The sequence below is a fragment of the Somniosus microcephalus genome, unplaced genomic scaffold, assembly GCF_052327205.1.
Source record: "Somniosus microcephalus isolate GS21.2 unplaced genomic scaffold, FLI_Smic_1.0 unresolved_chr4, whole genome shotgun sequence".
NCBI lineage: Eukaryota > Metazoa > Chordata > Chondrichthyes > Squaliformes > Somniosidae > Somniosus > Somniosus microcephalus.
The window spans coordinates 12,846,101-12,852,596 of record NW_028225182.1 but is presented as its reverse complement, the minus strand read 5'-3'; the positions used below and the strand labels follow the sequence as shown (position 1 = coordinate 12,852,596).

Sequence of the window (6,496 nt, the reverse complement as noted above, 5' to 3'; positions counted from 1 at the left end):
TGTACATAGATCAATAAAATCTCATGAACAGGTATGGAAAATAATCAAAAAGGCAAATGGAATGCTGGCCTTAATATCTAGAAAGCTAGAATACAACGGGGCAGAAGTTATGCTGCAGCTATACAAAGCCCTGTTTAGGCCTCAGTTGGAGTATTGTATTCAGTTCTGGGCAGAGTTGTTAGATGGCTGTGATCCTAGGATGGATTAACTATTATATCCTGTAAGTTACGGTTGCCCCATGATCTCATGCCGTTATGCCCAGTGTTCTGTGTTTTGCAGGTCTTGAAACAACTATTAAGTAAATATTAAATTGATTTATATATACACAGATATATATGACACAAATCCACTTTGAATTGACTTCTGACGAGAGGCAGGACTAATTACATTTGATTTCATTTACATGTTGAGGAACGATAACCTGCTTGAATTAGTTCTCGTACCCGGGCACAATGTCCATAATATGCAAGAATGATTATATCCAAATACTCTCAATATCCCCACGTGCACTTTATATATGTTCAAATGTATCAAATTACTGTATCACTCATTCCATATATGTATCGGTTCAATAAAATGTAATAAAAACATTTCATCTGCGCCAGTTCCTTATTACAAAACCTCCTGTCCCTATTTTGTCACACTTCTGTGCCAACTTTTCTGCAATAAATTGCTCTGTCAATAATAATAATGATAAAGGGAACTCTCTATGTCACCAGTTGGTGCCACTGCAGCCGTCCAGATTTACCTGCCCCAGCTTCTCATTGTCCACCATTCTCTGGTTCAACCCACTGTAGCTACCTGGCATATTATTCTAAGCTTTGTTGTAAACCACAATGTGGGGACTTTAAAATGGGGACCCAATGACGTCTGGAAGCCCTACACCAATTATCCCCAACTTCGTAACCTGTTACATAAGTTACATAAGAATCAGGAGCTTCGTTTGACTGCACAGCAGATTGCTCAACATTTTCTTTGCAAGCTGCATTCGGCTGGCATACTTGTTGAAATTGAAAGCAGTGCTTCTTGAAACGTAGGCATTGCACTTCGTATTCTCGAAAAAAGTTAACAATTGCTTATCTTTCGTGCAGCAGTGCCTTGCAAAGATTATTCACATTTTACCTGGCAGTACTGCAATGCAAGCTGCCATGAGCAGTGTGAAAAAGAAGCTGAGATTTGTGAACCGATAGCCATCAAGGCAGCTGCGTGATTTGCACAGAACCGAGGCTTAGCAGAGGGGCAAGTGGGCAAGCTGAAGTTAAGGATGAGACCAGACCAAGACAAAGTATAATGGTGGAGACGGTAATGTTGTTGATTTTAAGAAAAGATTCTAATGAATTCTTCAGCGACGGTTGCATGATGTAATGGTGACCACTCTGGACTTTGAGTCCAGCGATCCAAGTTCAAATCTTGGTGGAACCTGAATTCTTGTTGTCCCAGCTGCTGGAAATTTGGGACATACAAGCTTGGCATCTGCATACCAACCACGGTTACGGGACCATTTGCTGCCTGAATCACTGACGGTTGATTTATTGTTCTCGACATCAGATGATAGGCTGAACCTCTCATTCGCAGTTCCAAATAAGCGGGTGAGAAAGATGTGTATTGTCCAGTGCTTCGTTTGACTGCACAGCAGATTGCTCAACATCTTCTTTGCAAGCTGCATTCGGCTGGCATACTTGTTGAAATTGAAAGCAGTGCTTCTTGAAACGTAGACATTGCACTTCGTATTCTCGAAAAAAGTTAACAATTGCTTATCTTTCGTGCAGCAGTGCCTTGCAAAGATTATTCACATTTTACCTGTCAGGACTGCAATACAAGCTGCTATGAGCAGTGTGAAAAAGAAGCAGAGATTTGTGAACCGATAGCCATCAAGGCAGCTGTGTGATTTACTCAGAACCGAGGCTTAGCAGAGGGGCAAGTGGGCAAGCTGAAGTTAAGGATGAGACCAGGCCGAGACAAAGTATAATGGTGGTGTGATCAAATACTCCATTCATCACTGCCTGTGACTGTGGTTGGTTTCAGGTTTCAGTTCCCTTACCTCAGCTCCATCTCCTCACCATTGTATTGTATATTGTAATGTATTGTGTGTAGGGCTCCGCCCATACCTGGCCCCTATGTAAGCAAGCTCAGTCTGGCCTCATATCCAGTACTGCAGACCTCCAGATGGAAGACACCTCTCTCCACTGTGTGTTACCTTCTAAGTTAATAAAAGCCTTGTTTTATTTCACTAACATCGAGTCTCAGAATTATTGAGGCACATCAGGTGGAGATGGTAATGTTGTTGATTTTGAAAAAAGAATCTAAAGAACTTTTCTGTAACGGATCCATGGTGTAAGGGTAAGCACTCGGGACTCTAAATCCAGCGATCTGAATTCAAATCTTGGCAGAACCTAAATTCTTCTTGTCCAAGCTGCTGGAAATTAGGGACATACAAGCTTGGCATTTGCATACCAACTACGGTGACTGGACCGTTTGCTGCCTGAATCAATGACGGTTGATTTATTGTTCTCGACATCAGATGATAGGCTCAACCTCTCATTCCCAGTTCCAAATAAGCGGGGAAGAAAGATATGTGTTGTCCAGTGCTTCGTTTGACTGCACAGCAGATTCCTCAACATTTTCTTTGCAAGCTGCATTCGGCTGGCATACTTGTTGAAATTGAAAGCAGCGCTTCTTGAATCGTAGGCATTGCACTTCGTATTCTCGAAAAAAGTTAACAATAGCTTATCTTTCGTGCAGCAGTGCCTTGCAAAGATGATTCACATTTTAACTGGCAGGACTGCAATACAAGCTGCTATGAGCAGTGTGAAAAAGAAGCAGAGATTTGTGAACCGATAGCCATCAAGGCAGCTGTGTGATTTACTCAGAACCGAGGCTTAGCAGAGGGGCAAATGGGTAAGCTGAAGTTAAGGATGAGACCAGGCCGAGACAAATTACAATGGTGGAGACGGTAATGTTGTTGATTTTGAGGAAAGAATCTAATGAAATCTTCAGCAACGGTTCCATGGTGTAATGGTGAGCCCTCTGGACTTTGAATCCACCAAGCCGAGTTCAAATTCTCGCTGGAACCTGAATTCGTGTTGTCCCAGCTGCTAGAAATTTGGGACATACAAGCTTGGCATCTTCATAACAACCACGATTACGGGACCGTTTGCTGCCTGTATTAATGACGGTTGATTTATTGATCTCGACATCAGATGATAGGCTCAACCTCACATTCCCAGTTCCAAATGAAGAGGGGGAGAAAGATGTGTGTTGTCCAGTGCTTCGTTTGACTGAACAGCAGAATGCTCAACATTTTCTTTGCAAGCTGCATTCGGCTGGCATATTTGCTGAAATTGAAAGCAGTGCTTCTTGAAACGTAGGCATTGCACTTCGTATTCTCGAAAAAAGTTAACAATTGCTTATCTTTCGTGCAGCAGTGCCTTGCAAAGATTATACTCATTTTACCTGGCAGGACTGCAATACAATCTGCCATGAGCAGTGTGAAAAAGAAGCTGAGATTTGTGAACCGATAGCCATCAAGGCAGCTGTGTGATTTGCTCAGAACCGAAGCTTAGCAGAGGGGCAAGTGGGCAAGCTGACGTTAAGGATGAGACCAGGCCGAGACAAAGTACAATGGTGGAGATGGTAATGTTGTTGATTTTGAGAAAAGAATCTAGGGAACTGTTACGCAAAGGTTCTATGGTGCAATGGTAAGCACTCTGGGCTTTGAATCCAACGATCCGAGTTCAAATCTCGGTGGAACCTGAATTCTTATTGTCCCAGCTGCTGGAAATTTGGGACATACAAGCTTGGCATCTGCATACCAACCACGGTTACGGGACCGTTTGCTGACTGAATCAATGACGGTTGATTTATTGTTCTCGACATCAGATGATAGGCTCAACCTCTCATTCCCAGTTCCAAATAAGCCGGGGAGAAAAATGTGTGTTGTCCAGTGCTTCGTTTGACTGCACAGCAAATTGCTCAACATTTTCTTTGCAAGCTACATTCGGCTGGCATACTTGTTGAAATTGAAAGCAGTGCTTCTTGAAACGTAGACATTGCACTTCGTATTCTCGAAAAAAGTTAACAATTGCTTATCTTTCGTGCAGCAGTGCCTTGCAAAGATTATTCACATTTTCCCTGGCAGGACTGCAATACAAGCTGCTATGAGCAGCGTGAAAAAGAAGCAGAGATTTGTGAACCGATAGCCATCAAGGCAGCTTTGTGATTTACTCAGAACCGAGCCTTAGCAGAGGGGCAAGTGGGCAAGCTGAAGTTAAGGATGAGACAAGACCGAGACAAAGTATAATGGTGGCGACGGTAATGTTGTTCATTTTAAGAAAAGATTCTAATGATTTTTTCAGCAAAGGTTCCATGGTGTAATGGTGACCACTCTGGACTTTGAATCCAGCGATGCGAGTTTAAATCTCGGTGGAACCAGATTGCTTGTTGTCCCAGCTGCTGGAAATTTGGGACATACAAGCTTGGCATCTGCATACCAACCACGGTTACGGGACCGTTTGCTGCCTGAATCAATGACGGTTGATTTATTGTTCTCGACATCAGAGGATAGGCTCAACCTCTCATTCCCAGTTCCAAATAAGCGGGGAAGAAAGATATGTGTTGTCCAGTGCTTCGTTTGACTGCACAGCAGATTCCTCAACATTTTCTTTGCAAACTGCATTCGGCTAGCATATTTGTTGAAATTGAAAGCAGTGCTTCTTGAAACGTAAGCATTGCACTTCGTATTCTCGAAAAAAGTTAACAATTGCTTATCTTTCGTGCAGCAGTGCCTTGCAAAGATTATTCACATTTTACCTGGCAGGACTGCAATACAAGCTGCTATGAGCAGTGTGAAAAAGAAGCAGAGATTTGTGAACCGATAGCCATCAAGGCAGCTGTGTGATTTACTCAGAACCGAGGCTTAGCAGAGGGGCAAGTGGGCAAGCTGAAGTTAAGGATGAGACCAGGCCGAGACAAAGTATAATGGTGGTGTGATCAAATACTCCATTCATCACTGCCTGTGACTGTGGTTGGTTTCAGGTTTCAGTTCCCTTACCTCAGTTCCGTCTCCTCACCATTGTATTGTATATTGTAATGTATTGTGTGTAGGGCTCCGCCCATACCTGGCCCCTATGTAAGCAAGCTCAGTCTGGCATCATATCCAGTACTGCAGACCTCCAGATGGAAGATACCTCTCTCCACTGTGTGTTACCTTCTAAGTTAATAAAAGCCTTGTTTTATTTCACTAACATCGAGTCTCGGAACTATTGAGGCACATCAGGTGGAGATGGTAATGTTGTTGATTTTGAGAAAAGAATCTAAAGAACTTTTCTGTAACGGATCCATGGTGTAAGAGTGAGCACTCGCGACTCTGAATCCAGCGAGCTGAATTCAAATCTTGGCAGAACCTAAATTCTTCTTGTCCCAGCTGCTGGAAATTAGGGACATACAAGCTTGGCATTTGCATACCAACCACGGTGACTGGACCGTTTGCTGCCTGAATCAATGACGGTTGATTTATTGTTCTCGACATCAGGATGATTGGCTCAACCTCTCATTCCCAGTTCCGAACAAGCGGGGCAGAAAGATGTGTATTGTCCAGTGCTTCGTTTGACTGCACAGCAGATTGCTCAATATTATCTTTGCAAGCTGCATTCGGCTGGCAGACTTGTTGAAATTGAAAGCAGTGCTTCTTGAAACGTAGACATTGCACTTCGTATTCTCGAAAAAAGTTAACAATTGCTTATCTTTCGTGCAGCAATGCCTTGCAAAGATTATTCACATTTTCCCTGGCAGGACTGCAATACAAGCTGCTATGAGCAGTGTGAAAAAGAAGCAGAGATTTGTGAACCGATAGCCATCAAGGCAGCTGTGTGATTTACTCAGAACCGAGCTTTAGCAGAGGGGCAAGTGGGCAAGCTGAAGTTAAGAATGAGACCAGACCGAGACAAAGTATAATGGTGGAGACGGTAATGTTGTTCATTTTAAGAAAAGATTCTAATGATTTTTTCAGCAAAGTCTCCATGGTGTAATGGTGACCCCTCTGGACTTTGAATCCAGCGATCCGAGCTCAAATCTCGGTGGAACATGAATTATTGTTGTCCCAGCTGATGAAATTTGGGACATACAAGCTTGGTATCTGCATACCAACCACGGTTACGGGACCGTTTGCTGCCTGAATCAATGACGGTTGATTGATTGTGCTCGACATCAGATGATAGGCTCAACCTCTCATTCCCAGTTCCAAATAAGAGGGGGAGAAAGATGTGTGTTGTCCAGGGCTTCGTTTGACTGCACAGCAGAATGCTCAACATTTTCTTTGCAAGCTGCATTCGGCTGGCATACTTGCTGAAATTGAAAGCAGTGCTTCTTGAAACGTAGGCATTGCACTTCGTATTCTTCGAAAAAAGTTAACAATTGCTTATCTTTCGTGCAGCTGTGCCTTGCAAAGATTATACTCATTTTACCTGGCAGGACTGCAATGCAATCTGCCATGAGCAGT

General features: G+C 43.2%; 1 non-coding gene across 1 annotated transcript; it reads left to right on the top strand.

Annotated features, from left to right (window-relative positions):
- Positions 1–3,681: 3,681 nt before the first annotated feature.
- On the top strand, positions 3,682–3,753 carry trnaq-uug (transfer RNA glutamine (anticodon UUG)). Its single transcript has one exon. It is a non-coding gene; the product is annotated as a tRNA-Gln (tRNA).
- Positions 3,754–6,496: the final 2,743 nt, after the last annotated feature.